At 44.4% G+C, this 17,530-nt stretch overlaps 1 pseudogene; it reads left to right on the forward strand.

Moving 5' to 3' along the window:
* Nucleotides 1–5,537: 5,537 nt before the first annotated feature.
* Nucleotides 5,538–17,530, forward strand: part of LOC146822484 (uncharacterized) — a 38,333-nt pseudogene continuing 26,340 nt past the window's right edge.

Below are 17,530 nucleotides of genomic sequence, written 5' to 3' on the forward strand. Positions count from 1 at the left end.
GAGGAAAAGGGTTTACTCACATGAGGACCCATCTGGGTACTATGATTGTGAGAAAAGAAGCAAAGAAGAATGTTGCACTTACTGATAATTGGACAATGCGCTGTGTATAATCAAATACGAGTTTCACCGAGGTTCTTACCTCAATGTGAGGACAGGCTGTCAATCCAATAGGGTATGTAGATAGGCCAGAGGGGCTCAGTTAATTTTACGCCACAGCCGTAGCGTTGTAGAATCCCTTTGTGGATTAACAGTGACAATGGACTGGGAGTTTCTCTGGAAATTCAAATAATAATGATCTAGGGGTCAATATGCTAAAAGAAGGGCTGAGCGCAAGGGCTAAGCGGCCTGGATGTGCCATTTCTTACCTCAGTAGAAGATTAGAAAAGCGGGACAGCGCTCTGCGTGTAGATTCAGAAAAAGCATTGAAAATGCAATAGGTCTCGCCTTTGATTAAGATAAAGCCATTTGTTTTGTTAATGGTATTGTATAGCGAAGCAAGTGGCTTTAACTTAAAAGACGAGACCTATTGCATTTTCAATGCTTGTTTTTTATGTTAGCCTTGTGGGGGGGAAGAGGGCAGGCAGCAAATTGCTTCCGGCCCTTCCGCTGTATACATAAAAGTGCTTTTGCGCTGCTTCGTTTTCCCTTAAAACATCCCTCACCGTCAGCAAGCTTTCCACATTCACCACACACACACCCTAATTACCAATTGATAACAACCCTCAGACCCAGATTTTCACCGCACTGTCATTTGTAAACACCAAATGCTCTGGCTATACAAATGCGAGACTTGCTGCATTGCAAATGCTTGTTAGATTATAAGATTTTGTCGAGTTGACCACATCATAAGATTATTCATAAAATAACACCATGTATTTTGCTTTTTTTTGCAGATTTATATAGCGCGAAGTCGACCCGAAGGTATTGGACCGCTTTACACAAGCACCGTATTTACATTAAACTGATTTACTTGCACTGCTGACTTTGGTGCAGGAAACCAGAGTTCGAGCCTCGAGGTCGAGCCCACATCCTGTGATTCTGGGCAAATCACTTAATCTCCCCGTGCCTGAATGTGTAATGTAAATACGGTGCTCATGTAAAGTGCTCCAATACCTTTGGGTCGAGTTTGCGCTATATAAATATGCAAAACAACAATACACATTCAGGCACGGGGAGATTAAGGGATTTGCCCAGAATTGCAGGATGTGGACGTGACCCCGAGGCTCGAACCCTGGTTTCCAGCACAAAAGTCGGCAGTCTAGCCAACGGACCATATCCCCTCCCCAATTCAAATTGCTTTAAGTACGTTTGTCTTGGTGTGAAAAACGTAAACCACTACGATTTATTTAAAACAATAAAATGAATGGAAATGGGACATTTGGAATTTCTGGTCACCGGTAAAAGGGGCAGTTCGCCCCAGTCAAATTACTCCCACATTCATACTGGACCATGAGACCCTAGTAATAACTTCCTTACCACGTGTTCGGCCTCGAGCTCTCGCTGCAGTTTTTCTCCGCACAAAGGCTCCAGGTAACCGCCATCTTTCTGCGGAAAAACCAAATGACTTTACTCACAGTCCTAACACTGTGTTAGCGCATGTGAGTCAAGCCTCGACCTCACATATGGGCTGTACTTCCATTACGCCTGGTTCGCACAAGCAAAGTGATAGTGGGGGACATTTTACATTGGGAGGATTCAACAATTTAAAGGCCGAGACCATGGGCTCTCGCTAGGGAGAAGTTATTTACCCCTATAGAGTAGAGAAGAGATGGGCAGGGGTATTCCGGTAATTGTAGAATGGGATGTTCACATACTTTCACTGAATTGAAACACCCGTATCAATAATCTTTTAAGCAAATTGTAGGATAAAATTCAGTACCTCTTTTAAAAGTCCCGTACTTGCAAGCGGTGGCCATTTATTTACAGTTTCATTTGTGGTTTTACTTTTGCGAAAAGCAACAAGGGCGGCCATCGTAGAGCGTGAGTATGGTTACATTTGGCTAACATGTTCGATTTAGACAGGAGACTATATTTTTAAAGCCAGATATGGCTTTATTGTAACTGTCTCCTGCCTAATAGTGCCCTTATTCCAATGTTAGGTAATGGGTAAAGAAAATACATTCCCCCGTGTGTCTGCGCAGCCTACGCCAGGCGAGACCTAAAAAGCAGCGTCAGTCAGCTTGATCGGGTACAATGACAGATATCCTAATCCAGAGAAGATTGTTATATACAAGGTTTCCTGCTCTTTTTGCCAAGGGAAACAGGCAGACCTAGTTAAGGAAAACCGCAGCACTGAGCAACCCGGTGCTACGGTTCCGTGATCGGTAAAGAGTGAAAAAAGACCTCAGTGGGAGGTAAAGAACTAGAAGGTGTGGCACAATGGTGGTGTTGCTGCGCGAATGACAGTGGTGAATTCTCTGTTAATAGGTGGAAATTAAGGCACAATATCGGTGATGGGTACTAAATAGGGAAGAACAGGTAAAATCACATATATACTTTATATATTTACAAAAATCCAAATTTCACCGGTATTTGTCATATGCAATCACGCATGCTGAGCGGTGCAGCGGTTTTTCGTAGCTAGGTCTGCCGGTTTCCCTTGGCAAAAAGAGCGGGAAACCTTGAATATAACAATTCTTTCTGGGTGAGGATCTCTGTCATTGTACCTGATCAAGCTGACTGACGCTGCTTTTTCTGAATCTACACGGGGAGCGCTGTCCCGCTTTTCTAATCTTCTACTGAGGTAAGAAATGGCACATCCAGGCCGCTTAGCCCTTGCGGTCAGCCCTTCTTTTAGCATACTGACCCCTAGATCATTATTATTTGAATTTCCAGAGAAACTCCCAGTGCATTGTCACTGTTAATCCACAAGGGGATTTTACAACGCTACGACTGTGGTGTAAAATTAATTGAGCCCCTCTGTCCTATCTACATACCCTATTGGATTGACAGCCTGTCCTCACCTTGAGGTAAGAACCTCGGTGAAACTTGTATTTGATTATACACAGCGCATTGTCCAATTATCAGTAATTGCAACATTCTTCTTTGCTTCTTTTCTCACAATCATAGTACCCAGACGGGTCCTCATGTGAGCAAACCCTTTTCCTCTATTCTTCACATGGGGCACATCCTTTTCACAAGGCTGCACAATCATAAATTCAGGTACCTTTTATCCAACTGCCTTTATTTTCCTTTTTTCGCATTTGTGCCGGTATATGGGCCATATGCTCTTTTTATTTCATTCCCATTTAGATCTCCCTTCATCAATAGTCCTGAAGAGACGCCGCATTATTTTGAGGGTCGAAACGTCGTCGAAAAACAGAAGCGAACCATTTTCCCACCACATATCATTGTATATAGCTGCTGTTCACATGGAATTATTTTGCTAATGGTCGACTTGTACAAAAGGTGGAAACCTTGTATATAATATTCACATTGACACTTAGGTTTAGGTTCCCTTTGTCACTTGGGACACTATGCACAAATGTTGTTTTGATGTATAATGTTTACTCCTAACTTTATTGTTTTAAAAAATCCATAAAATATACTACACTGGAATCGGTGTGTTAGTGGTGCCTTCAGGCTCTGTCATTATCTAACCCTCTATATTACGATAGTGCTTATGCATCATAACCTCATAGTATATCATTCCACAGGAACCACTGTTTTTCCTATATAACTATTACCCTGGTTCCTTAGTGAGTAGGGTTCCCCTGTTTCTCTTGAGCTCTTTGTTGTGTGGTCCATTCACTGGAAAAGGCTCTCTTAGACCTGACAGCCTTAGGGCGGTCTTTCCCCAAATTTTTACCTGCCTCCCTCCATTTTCTGTGCTCTTTTTTTTTGCTGGCTTTAGGACTCTGCACCTGTTACCACTGCTAATCAGTGCTAACATGTTTGTGCTCTCTCCCCTAAACATGGTAACATGGGCTCATACTCTGTTTGCTTATTTAATTTGCTTATGTCCCTAGTAAAGTGCACAACATGTGCCCAGGGCCTGCTAATTATTTGCTACTAGTGAGATGTAGCACTGACCGTGCCACCCACATATGCAGCCTGAAATCATGTCTCAGGCCTACAACTGCAGTGCCTGTGTGTGAAGTTTACTGCCACATCGACTTGGCATTTAAAGCTACTTGCCAAGCCTAAAACTTCCCTTTTATTAAATATAAGTCGCCCCTTGGTAACCCAAAGGGCAGGACGCTATACTTCTATGTTTTACATGTCCTGGTAGTGACAAACAGCTAAAGTACTTTTTTACTGCTGTAAGGCCTACTCCTGTCATTGACTAGAACTGAGAATTCCTTAGAATACCTTTAAGCTGTAATTCCTGATTGGAAATGAGTAGCCTTTTCATGTTTTATATCTTTGCAATGGTAATGAGAAATCCTCTTTACTGGTAAAGTCGGATTTAACATTACTATTTTAGAAAAGCTACTTTTAGAAAGTGGACTTTTCTCTGCTTGTACTGCTCTTTGTGTCTTACACCCTGTCTCTAATACACGTCTGGGCTAGGTGACCGACCCCTTTTTGTATTCCTTCTAGAGAGCCACAGACACTGCAAGGATTGGGTGTGATTTAGCACTTATCTGCATCCCGATGGGTCTTTCTGAGCAGATGGGAGGAAGGGGTCCACTCTTACCCTTCACAGGGTAGTAGACTGACCACATACAAAGGAATGATAACTTCCTTTGGTAGTCTGGAGTGAGTGCTGGGATTGAAAGAGATACTGGTGCACTTCAAAACCACTCTTTGAAGTTCCCCTCATATCAAAGGCCCATTTGGACGTAAGTGCTGAGTCTCTAGCCCCATCAAATCCGACTGTTATGGATCTACACAGAACCGCTGTCAGAAGAACTGTGGTGCTACACAAAAGACTCAGCTGGAGTCTTGGTTCATCCTTGAGTCCACACTCCGCGATAGGAGGGTGTCAAGGAAGGATCGTATGCCCTTGCTCTGCCTATTGCATCTTTACATTGAAAATGTAATCTAGAATTTCTTCAGCACACTTGTCTATGTGGTCAATTAAATGTCTCATTAAATGCCAATAGATTTTCGTGATGGACCCACCATTTAGGCTTATCCAGTGTTGTTTTTTTTTTTTTAAATTTTCCAACAGGTGAAATAAATGCAGTAATGAACAAAAAAGGTGAAGGCATTAAACATCACTTGTGTAGGAAGTGATGTAAAAACAGTACACCTCGAAATTTCTTCCCTTGAAGGCTAATGCCTCGCCAAAGTCTTTTTCTACAGCAGAAAATCCAAACTGCCCAGTGTGGTCTGTACTTGGCTCTTAGGGATCACCTGATATACATTGACAAAATAACACACTGACATACTGAAACAAGTCTGATAAGGTTCTCACTAGGAAGAAAGAGCTAACCTGGATCAGAAAGAACACACAGAAGAGAAACCGTATGAATATATAGAAAGTGACAACACATTTATTAGGGAGAGAAAGCAAGTACAACATCAGAATATCATACTGGAGAAGAACCATATTGATGGACTGACTGTGGAAAAGTTTCTTTGCAATTAAAGACCTAATGCAGCATCAGAGTGTCCACATAGAGGAGAAACCATATACATGTACAGAATGTGGCAAAGCATTTATAACAAATCGACAGTTGAAGCGACATCAAAAGGTCCAAACTGGGGAGAAACCATATAAATGTACAGAATGTGGCAAAGCATTTGTAACAAATGGAGACCTAAAGCAACATCAGAAATTCCACACCGGGGAGAAACCATATAAATGTACAGAATGTGACAAAGCATTTATAACTAATGGAGACCTACAACAACATCAGAAAATCCACACTGGAGAGAAACCATATATATGTACAGAATGTGACAAATCATTCAAAACAAGTAAAGGTCTTAAACGACACCACAAAATCCACACGGGGGAGAAACCATATAAATGTACAGAATGTGATAAGACATTTATAACACTTGGAGAGCTAAAGCGACATCAGAAAATCTACACTGGGGAGAAACCATATAAATGTACAGAATGTGACAAATCATTTAAAACAAATGGAGGGCTAAAGCACCATCAGAAAATCCACACTGGGGAGAAACCATATCAATGTACAGAATGTGACAAATCATTTAAAACAAATGGAGAGCTAAAGCAACATGAGAAAATCCACACTGGGGAGAAACCATATAAATGTACAGAATGTGACAAATCATTTAAAACAAATGGAGAGCTAAAGCGACATCAGAAAATCCACACTGGGGAGAAAGCATATCAATGTACAGAATGTGAAAAAGCATTTATAACAATTTTACATCTAAAGCGACATCACAAAATCCACACTGGGGAGAAACCATATAAATGTACTGAATGTGACAAATCATTTAAAACAAATGGAGAGCTAAAGCGACATCAAAAAATCCACACTGGGGAGAAACCATATCAATGTACAGAGTGTGACAGAGCATTTATTACAAAGTCACATCTCATGGAACATCAGAAATTCCACACTGGGGAGAAACCAAATAAATGTACAGAATGTGACAAAGCATTTATAACAATTGGACAGCTAAAACAACATCTGCAATTCCACACTGGGGAGAAACCATATAAATGTACAGAATGTGACAAAGCATTTATAACAATTGGACAGCTAAGACAACATCTGAAATTCCACACTGGGGAGAAACCATATAAATGTACAGAATGTGACAAAGCATTTATAACAATTGGACACCTAAAACAACATCTGAAATTCCACACTGGGGAGAAACCATACCAATGTACAGAATGTGACAAAGCATTTGTGACAAATGGAGCGCTAAAGCGACATCAGAAAATCCACACTGGGGAGAAACCATATAAATGTACAGAATGTGACAAAGCATTTATAACTAATGGAGAGCTACAACAACATCAGCAAATCCACACTGGGGAGAAACCATATATATGTACAGAATGTGACAAATCATTTAAAAGAAGTAAAGGTCTAAAACGACACCACAAAATCCACACGGGGGAGAAACCATATAAATGTACAGAATGTGACAAAGCATTTATAAATAATAGAGACCTACAACAACATCAGAAAGTCCACACTGGGGAGAAACCATATCAATGCACAGAATGTGGCAAAGCATTTATAACAAATCGACAGTTGAAGCGACATCAAAATGTCCAAACTGGGGAGAAACCATATCAATGTACAGAATGTGACTAATCCTTTTTAATCAATGGAGAGCTGAAGCAACAATAGAAGATCTCCACCGGAGAGAGACGATTCAACTGGACTAAATGTGAGAAAGCATTTATTAGAAAGTAGCATCTTATGCAACATCAGATAGTCCATGTAGGAGAGAAACCCTATGAATGTGCATAATGCAACAAAACATTTATTACTAGGCAAAGATAAATACTACATCAGAAATTCCACACTGGTGAGAAACGATATGGCTGTACTGAATGTGACTTAGCAGTTATTACAAAGCAAAGTTTAAAAATGCATCAGAATGTTCACACATGAAAGAAACCATATAATTGTACAACATGTGACATAGCATTTATTCCAAATGGAGGGTGACCATTCAACTGCACCGCACGTGAAAAGGTACTTATTATAAAGGGAGAATTAAAGGAATATCAGCATCCACACTGGGGAGAAACCACATGAATTTATAGAATGTAACAAGGGATCTATTACAAAACAAAATGTAATACAAGATCAGGAAGTTCACACAGGGGAGAAAACATATGTATGTTCTGAATACCACAAAGCATTCATAATAAAGGGAAAACTGAAGCAACATCTGAAAATCTACATGGCAGGAAATCCAATGTATGTACAGAGTTTAATAAAGTCTTCCACAGGAAGAATAAGCTAATGGAGCATAAACAAATCCACACTAGGGAGAAACCTTATCAATGAATGGAATATGACAAGGTATTGATTACAAAATGTAGTATATCAGAATGTTCACACAGGAGAGAAAGTCTATAAATGTGTTGAATGTGACCATGCATTCATAAATGGAGAGCTAGCTCTGCATCAAATGTCAACCCTGAAGCCCTCATTGAATTTAGCAAGGCATTTATTGGCAAGGGACAGTTAAATCTGCATCAGAAAATCCCCACTGAGAAAAATCTATATGAATCTACAGACTCAATCAATCAATGGGTATTAAGCGTGGCAAATCATCAGTGAGGTTCTCAAGGCGCTGGGTGAGGAGTTGTTGTCCGGAGGGGCCGATCAGTTGAACAGCTAGGTCTTGAGTCCTTTCCAGATTCAGTGATGAGGCAGATCTTGGGTGCAGGGGGGAGTTCATTCCAGGTCTTTGCAGCCAGGTGAGTGTAAGAGCGACCTCCGTTCCTTGTGCCTTAGACTCTAGGAGTTTAAGCTAGGAAGAGGGTGGCGGAATGCAGGTATTTGGCGGGGAGCCATCTAAAGATCTTGCGGCGCATGCGCATTGTGAGGAAACAGATGGCAGAGATCATGTTGATTTGCTCTTTCATAGAGAGCTTGTTGTCCAGGACAATGCTGGAGTCACGGGCATGGTCAGTAGGGAAGGGGAAGAAGCCAGGTTCTGCTGACCACAATGTGTTGCTTCAAGGAGATGCGTGGTTACTGAAGATGAGGACTTCTGTCTTGTCGATGTTCAGTTTTAGGCAGTTGTGCTTCCTCCAGTCGGTGATGTTGGCCGTGCACCTATGAAAGTTGTCTCTGGGTTTAGTGAGGTGGGTCTAGTCGGTGTAGATGACCTTCAGCCCGTGTGAACTGACAATGTTGGCTCGGGTGTCATGTAAGTGTAGGAGAAGGGGGGCTAACCGAGGATCCTTGTGAGGTGCTGCAGATGATGTCCTTGGGTTCAGGAGTAGGGCGGGAGTCTGATTGAGTAACAAGGATAACAAACATATTACTACTGAACTGTATGGGCCCATTTGGTGACCGAAGAGCCACAGTGGGAAGTATACAAAAACAAATCCTCAGTCCTTGAATGGACAGAAGGGACAATTGATAGATCAGTGTTTCACCATCCTGAAGACATTGATACTTGGATAGACGCTATAAAAAAACTGGTTGCTTCGCTTTACTTGTTTATGAAAGGCTAACTGTTAATTCCACAGTGATCAAGGCTTCAGTCGATAAGAAAAAAGAGGGAAGGTGCACTTCATCAGTAGTTGTAGTAAACAGACACTTGTAGTTCAGAAGTCTTTTTTTCGTTTTCTTTTTATTCGAAGATGATTGACACAGAAACGGCACACAGCCAACGCGTTTCGTTCCCTTGTGCCTTGGGAACTTCGTCAGGGCAATATAATTTCAAATGATATTTGTGGGAAGAACCCCTCAAGCCATGTGATGTAGATCCTTATATTCCAAAGGGTTCTTACGTACAACCAAAACCCGCAATTGAGACCTTAGTAGGTGTAAAAGAAACATCCAATGTAAGGACACTTCGATTATTAGGTAGTCCTGAGTATGCGGGAATTATCCCAAGAATTATCTGTATTTAGACAAGTGTCACTGTCACTGCTTTCCGTGTTGAATATCGGCAAAAAAAAAAAAAAAAAAATAAATAAATAAATAATTGAACTTAAGTGCTTGACCTTGGTCTGCTGTTGGTTGCTTTGTTGTTACAAGGCTTCAGTCGAGTAGGATTTATAAAGCACGGCTAATCGCCCAATAGGTTATCCAGGCGCTTGCAGGTCCTGTAGGCTTATTCGAACAGCCAGGTCTTGAGGGCTGTTGGACAGGGTCCTTTTTGCAGGGTTATCCCCAAACTTTTTGCTTCTTCCTCCTATTTTTTCCTGACCTGTTGTTGTTTTTAGGACTCTGGGCACCTTACCACTGCTTATCAGTGCAAAAGTGCATACACTCTCTTTGTAAAGTATTATGATTGGTTCTCCCTGATTGGCATATTTTGATTTACTGGTCAGTCCCTAGTAAAGTGCTCTGGGTGTGCCAGGGCTGGTAAATCAAATACTAGTGGGCATGCAGCACTGATTGTGCCACCCACATGAGTTGCCCTAAAAAGATGTCTCAGGCCTGCTACTGCATGGCTTGTGTGCAGTTTGCGAAGTGCCATGTCGACTTGGCAAGTGCACCCACTTGTCAGGCCCTAACCTTCCCTTTTCCTACATATAGGACACTCTTATGGTAGGCCCAAGGTACCCCCCTGCGCAGGATGCAGTGTATGTGAAAGGTAGGACATGTACTGATGTGTACAACATGTCCTGATAGTGAAATACTGCCAATTTTGTTTTTCACTATTGATAGGCTATCTTGCCCCATAGGACAGAATGGGGAATGCTCTGTAACATTTTACAAGCATATCTTCCCATAGTATAAGATGGAAAAATAAAGTTTAGGCTCTCTGAACTTAGAATTTAATAACACATCTTTTACTAAAGATGGTATTTAGGTCGAGCCTGTAACAGCGTGCATGCACATGTTTTGGCGAAGACTTCATGTAGGGGCTTTCGAAAACTTATCTAAGAATCGCACACACTCGTTTTTGTGCTTTTTGTTTTGGCCCACGCTATTGGCCTTTGTGTGCGTCTTTTTAACAAAGATTGCATGCAATTGGCCGAAGGCGGGCGCACTGCTCCGCCCATGGCCTATTGGTGTTGGTTACCTGCAGGCCCGACATCTGTTTGCAATTATCGTGCACAGAGGCGAGCGTGATAATAGGAAACATATGTCTCGGTGTGGCGCGCGCACCACTCGTTTCACATCCGCTGCCTTTACACGTTAACTCCTAGGCACACATGGAGGAAACATGGAGGAAACACCTTAGCATAAATAGGTCACCTGTACATGCGGTGAGTGAGATGTGTAAATATAAACATTTATTGCGTTTATAGGGGACCATGCTCATACTGCACTATAAAGTGACTTTTTAAACTTACGAGTGACAGCTGTCTAATGTGCCAACTGTGTTACATGTCGTAGCAGGTGAGGCGAGATCTAAAAAGAAGGAAAATGACAAAAAAGGCTTGTAAGGGCTTTGAGGGCAAAAGGTTGGTGGTGGCAGAGAAGGGTGGATTTACAGCATGCCATCTGCGTCCCCACTGTGCAAGCCTTACTACTGCAGTTCTCATGTACGATACCAACCTTGTTTATTTATATAATGATTGCCCTACCACTGATACAAGCTCGCCTCCCCCTTGCCACACATAAAGATGCCACCCCTATATAAACAACCACAGCCCAGAGAGCTGATGACTGATAGAGACACCCAGACACACAGAGCACGTGGCGAGAGCTTCTGATGCGTCTCAGTGATGTGTGTCTGCTAGGATGTCTGCTGTGGGAGGTGGGCACTGAGCAGCACGGTCTGAACATCAGATCGAGGAATTTACGGACACCTGGCTGTGGGTGATATAAATACTACACCGCGGGGACCTCTGGGAAGAGGGCTGCTCCCAGGAATGGGTGTAACGTGGTGAATTTGCACTTGTGATGTAAGCACATTTAACACACACATGCACACACATACTTGTGCAAGTAAACACACAAGCGAACATTGACACATGCAGAAGGAAACCAACACATGTATCTATGCACACACAGACAGGCGCACACACACACTCATGCAAGAAAAGACACACACTCGTGCAAGCAAGCTAACAAGTGCGCACACACACACACTCGTGCAAGCACACACACAAGCAAACACTGACGCATGTGGCAGGAAACATGCACTTATACTTCCATGCACACACTCATTCAAATATATATACTCACATGTGATTAGGGCCTCTAAAGCACACACACGTGCGCACCTACCCACACAAACACATGCACCCTCACCCCCTACACACAGACGAGGGCAGGGTGGACATTCACATAGAGCCCAAGACCCAGACGAATCTGCTGAACATGTGCGTCGGTCGGAGGGGGGCTTTCAGGAGCGTGGTGGAGCGGGGGGATAAGCTAGGTGCACCCCTCCCAGAGTCTGCCACAGGAGGTGCAGCAGAGTTACTGAGAGTGCAGTGAAGGGCCTCTCAGAGGAGCCATAGCAACAAGACCTGATCCGGCTGGAGAAAGGGCACGGATGGGAGGGTGGGGGCCCCCCTCTGCCACCACACTCTCCATCTTGAGGTGCCCCCCTCTCAAGACTTCACCAGTGCGGCCCCAGTACGTGCATGGAGTGTGTGGCTCCTGTGCCCGCTCCCCTGTCTGCATCTGTGTTTACATTTGAGGCTGTGTGTGTGTGCATGCACGTATACTCCCCTTCCTCTGTGTGTGTACATTTCAGACTGTTCATACGAGTATGTGCACACTGCACAGGAGTATACACCTCCGTGTGTTTACCTTTGAGTGCGTGCACAGTGCACATGAGTATACATCTCAGTGTGTACAGGAGTATACTTACATATCCATGTGTTTACATGAGTGCGTGCACAGTGCACACGAGTATACATCTCCGTGTGTGTTTACCTGAGTGTGTGCACAGTGCACACGAGTATACATCTGTGTGTACTTACCTTTGAGTGCGTGCACAGTGCACACAAGTATACTTACATCACCGTGTGTGTTTACCTTTGAGTGCGTGCACAGTACAAACGAGTATACATCTCTGTGTGTGTTCACCTTTGAGACTAAGCTAAATATCTTTGAGACTGAGCGTGAGTGCGTGTAAGCACGTGTACTTCTCTGTCTATTTATCTTTGAGTCTAGCGTGCGAGGGCGTGCACGCGCCAGTATGTCTCGTGTGCACGTGTCGGCCGCTGTGCGTGAGTGCGTGCACCCACATGCACTTCTCTGCAGCTGTTCTGTTCAGGTCCAAAGGTCTGGTTTAGTGACAACATCTAGGGGACACTCGAAAAGCTTCCCTGGGAACGCGTTCCGCCCATTGCTGACCATTGGCTTAGTGGCTTGTTTTAGAGTGCACAGGCCTTGAAACAATGTGTTCATTTCCTGGTCAGCGGTGGATATCGTACTATGATGGATTTAACTGATCATTTTATAGGCTGTAAGGTGGGACCATGAGGTTAAGCATGCCGTGAGGGGGTGTTTATAGATGTGTTTATTGTTTAAGCACACCAGCCCTGGTTGCTCCACTTCTCAAGGCATACAAACATGAATAACACATTAGAATGTTTATCTGCTAGGAATGTTAATTCCGCTCCACCGAGAGTGCAGAAGGCAGCATGCGCCACCAAATGCTAAGTAACTGGATGCCACCACGTTATCACGACAACTATGCATTTATATCTACTCAGACTGTAACACAGCCTTGTAAATATAGGTAACAACTGTGCATGCAAGGTATAACAACACAACAGGAAAAGAAAAACATTGTCAAAGCCAACAGGTCTGGGTTTGACCTGCTAAAGCATGCAACACAGGGGCGGAGCTTAGTCAGTGAAATTCTTGGGATGTGTGAATTGCAAAAGCAGTGTGCTTCAGAGCTGAGTGGTAGGATGAACTGTTTCCAAGAGAAACAGGGTCAGTACTGATTTGCAGTAGTTGGGCCTCTGTCTAGAGGGGCACAGTAAGCAAAAAAAAGCATTGGCATAGCCAATAGGTCTCGCCTTTGGGACCTTATAAGTGTTTAGCCATGCAACAGTTAATGTTGTTGCAGTGAGGATATTGTGCTACATAATTAAATACTAATAAGGTCCCAAAGGCGAGACCTATTGGCTATGCCAATGTTTGTTAAATTGTGTATTGACTGTCTGGTTTTGGAGTGACAGGGGCTGGGGAGGTGCATTCTCTGAGCCATCCACCAGGGGGGGGTTGATGTGTGTCCTGCCTTTCCTGAATGAATCAGGGCTGGGCTGAATAGACCTGGGCTGCATTCAGAGTAGGGGGAGGAGTTCTCACTAGCACCTAAGTAGGCCCGGTCTGCATTTAGAGTGGTGGGAGAGGATTTTCCTTAAACCTGAATATGGGAGAGGATTTCCCTTGGACCTGAATAGGGCCTGTCTGCCTTACACAATGCTGTCTCCACCTTCTGCCGGGCAGCTGCACCAGAGAGGACAGAACTGGTATGGACTGGGCTCTGAGACCTTTGCACAAAGAGGATAAAGACATTTTGGGTATAAGTATTAGACCTAAAACCCCTGAAGTTTAGACTAGTTCTAGAATCAAGAGGAACCTTTGCTAAGGAGAAGAGCTGGAGAAACTGAGGGGGAAGAACTGCCCTTGCTGTGTCTGGGGTTGGCCTGCAGCTACTGTTTTCTGTCAAGGAAAGGAGAAGGACTTTGCTGTGTGTTGTATCCCCTGCTTGAAGAAAGTCTCCAAGGGCTTGAGTAGAGCTTGCCTCCTGTTTTGAAGTCTCAGGAACACAAAGACTTCACCCCCAGCTCCCCTGAACTTCCTTGCTGGGAGTTCTGACCTGCCAAGAGGTGCCTGTGAGTCTTGGGCCTCTGGAGGTTGTTTCTGCTGTTGGGAGCTGGAAACGACAAGGAAATCGATGCATTACTCTCTTTGCGACAGTTTTTCCAACACAACGCCGGGGTGCGAGAAGAATCTTCCTGCATCGCCACGCAGCTGCCGAAACCAACACAGCGCTTGTCACCGCGGCAAGAATCAATGCATCGAGGGATCGCGGCTGAAAAGGTCAATGCAGGGCCTTGCTGCATCGTTCGCCGACTCATCCCGGATTTCCAAGCATTGCCCCTGTGTGGCAAGTCTTCCCCCACGAATCACCCGCGGATCGGAGTCGTCTCTGAATTGATGCATCGCTTCCCCCTACTGACTGGACCCGATGCATTGCTCCCCTGTGTACAGCGGAACTGTCGCATCGCATCCACGAAGGTCTCAGGAACAACGCATCTCTTTGTTTTTCGACGCTTCTCATTGCTGCGGCTGTTTGGCTTGGTGAATTTTGTCGCAACAACAGGTACTTTGCAAGAAATCACACATCCATAGTTTTCTATGGACTCAGTTGCTAAAACCTTTTGAAATTCATTTTTCTTAATACTTGTATGTTGGATTTTTGTCATTTTGGTCTTGTAAAGTTTAGATAAAGAAGCTTTTTTTTTTTCTTCTAAACCGGTCTGGTGTCCATTTGTGGTGTTATCACTGTGTTACTGTGAGTGTTGGTACAAATACTTTACACAATCCCTTTGGGATAAGCTTGTCTGCTCATGTCAAGCTACCAAGGGGGTGATCAAGGGTTATCTGAAGTGTATATCCCCTTACCCTGACTAGAAGTAAGGGTCCCTATTTGGACAAAGGTACCTACCTCTGCCAGCTAGAGACCCCCATTTGTAACAAGGGCCATTCGGAATTCCGGAGTAATAATAATAAATGTTGTTTGTAGAGCGCACGGCTAATTCAACAGAGGTGCCCCACCGCTAGATTGCAGATTTGCAGTGAGGGTAACAAGTGGGTCAATCTAAGGCAGGTTAAAGAGCCAAGTTTTTAGTGCCTTCCTAAAGTCCTGTTCTGACTCCATCTTGCGGAGGTGAAGGGGCATAGCATTCCAGAGTTTAGCAGTTTTCACCGTGAACAGTCTGTCACCTATCCTGGCCTTAAGGAAGAGAGGAACCCTAAGCAGTTGCAGGTGGTTTGATCTCAGGGCCCGGTCATGCTGATATATTTGCAATCTCTGCCTCAGATAACCAGGGCCCTGATATCTGTTGGCTCTGTAGGCCAAAGTGAGCACCTTGAACTCAATCCTCCTAATAACAGGAAGACAAAGGAGGTGCTGCAAATGTGGGGAAATGTGATGGCGAAGCGGCACGTTCCTAATTAGTCTGGCAACGGCGTTTTGAATTATCTGCAGCCTGAGGACCAGATAAGCTGACAGCCCTAGATAAAGACAGTTAGAATAGTTCAGCTGGGAGGTCATCAGTGCATGGACTGTAGTCTTCCTGCAGTCCTCTGGCAGGAAGTGTAAGAATTTTCTCAAAGCTCTTAACTTCCAGAAGCATATAGAGGAGACACGGCGCACCTGGGTCTCGAAAGAGAGGTCGTTGTTAAATTTAAACCCCAGATTTCTGGCCAAATCCACCGGGTTAGGTGGTGGGTTCAGCTCCAAGGGCCACCACAAATTAGAAGGTGGTGGTGCCGCCTGAGTGAAGAATAAGACCTCTGTTTTCTCAGCATTAAGCTTTAAGCAATTCTAAATCATCCAGGCTAAGATGTTTTTCAGGCATTGCTTAAAGTTGAAAAAGGCAGCCTCAAAGTGTTCTTTGAAAGAGAACACCAGCTGAGTGTCATCAGCTTAGGAGACTACTCTCACACCCCATGTCTCAACCAGGCTCGCTAAAGGGCCATGTATACATTAAAAAGTAGTGGGCTCAGCGCTGAACACCGGGGTATCCCGCAAACAAGGGGTTTCTGGGAGGGGACATAAGGGCGTAGGAATACTTGTTGTTAGAGATTCTCCATGAACGACTGGAGCCAGGACAGAGCAGTACACCTCACTCCCACCTGCCTCAGTCTCTCCAGTAGAATAGGCTGAGCCACTGTGTCGAAAGCCGTGGACAGGTCCAGCAACACCAGCAAAGCTGAGGTGCCCTGGTCCACAGATTCACGCACAGTTTGAGAGACTTCAAGAAGTGCGGACTCCAGTCTGTACCCCGTTCTAAAACACGATTGCAAATCATGAAAGCAGTTGTCCAATTCAAGGAATTCAGCAAGTTGCTTCTGGACTTCCTTCTCCAGAATTTTCGCTGGAGCTGGCAGTAGGGAGATGGGCCTAATATTCTTGTGTTCAGCTGGATCCGCATCTGGTTTCTTAAGTAGAGGCAGCAAGAATGCTTTTTTCCAGGCAGCTGGGTAAATGCCAGTTTTGCAGCGTGAATCTTTCTGGATTCACTATGCTGTGCATTATTCCGCGATCTTGTGGTTGGGTCCGGATTCGTAGTCTTTTCTTTGTTTTTTTTTTTTTTTTTGTAGCCCAGGTGGGCGTCGACGTCCCACCATTTGGTGCACCTCTCGTGACGTCGTCGTGCTTCCTGCGGAAGTCCCACCTTTGGGGCGCCATCTTCAGATTCTTTTTTCCGCCGTTGGGTCTGGATCGTCATCGGGAAGCTCCAGAATTACAATCGAAGGAAGAAGAAAGAAAAGCGAGTTTCGTCGATAAAGAACTACGAAGATATCACAGGAAAGACATATATTTCATCAGGAGCGCGAAGAAGGAAGTGTTCCGCCTTTTTCTTCGACGCCCTTGGAGAATGCGCACTCAGAGGCCCTGAGCGCAATGGACAAGACACCATTCAAGTTCTGCCCTAACTGCCACCACAAGTTCGCGCAGAAGGACCAGCATCCGGTCTGCAACCTCTGCCTACCGGTCGACCACCAGAGCAAGGACTGCAACGCCTGCTCAGCCTTCGCGCCGAAGACGCTCCGGGTGAGAGAACGCCAGAGAAGAGCCAACGCCAGCATGGAGGGCAAGGGTAAGGCCCTGTCGCTCTACGATCTGGGCCTCTCCACAGACGATGAGGACAACGTCGCCGAGGGACCCGAAAACTTCACGGTCGTAGAGACCGACATGAAAAATGAAGACGAGGTAAGAGAATCGTCGAGCTCAAAACAGAAAATACCTCGAAAACCCAAGGGTGACTCGAGAAAATCTGAGTCGAAGTCCACGAAGG

This window comes from Triturus cristatus, chromosome 6, assembly GCF_964204655.1.
Source record: "Triturus cristatus chromosome 6, aTriCri1.1, whole genome shotgun sequence".
Lineage (NCBI taxonomy): Eukaryota > Metazoa > Chordata > Amphibia > Caudata > Salamandridae > Triturus > Triturus cristatus.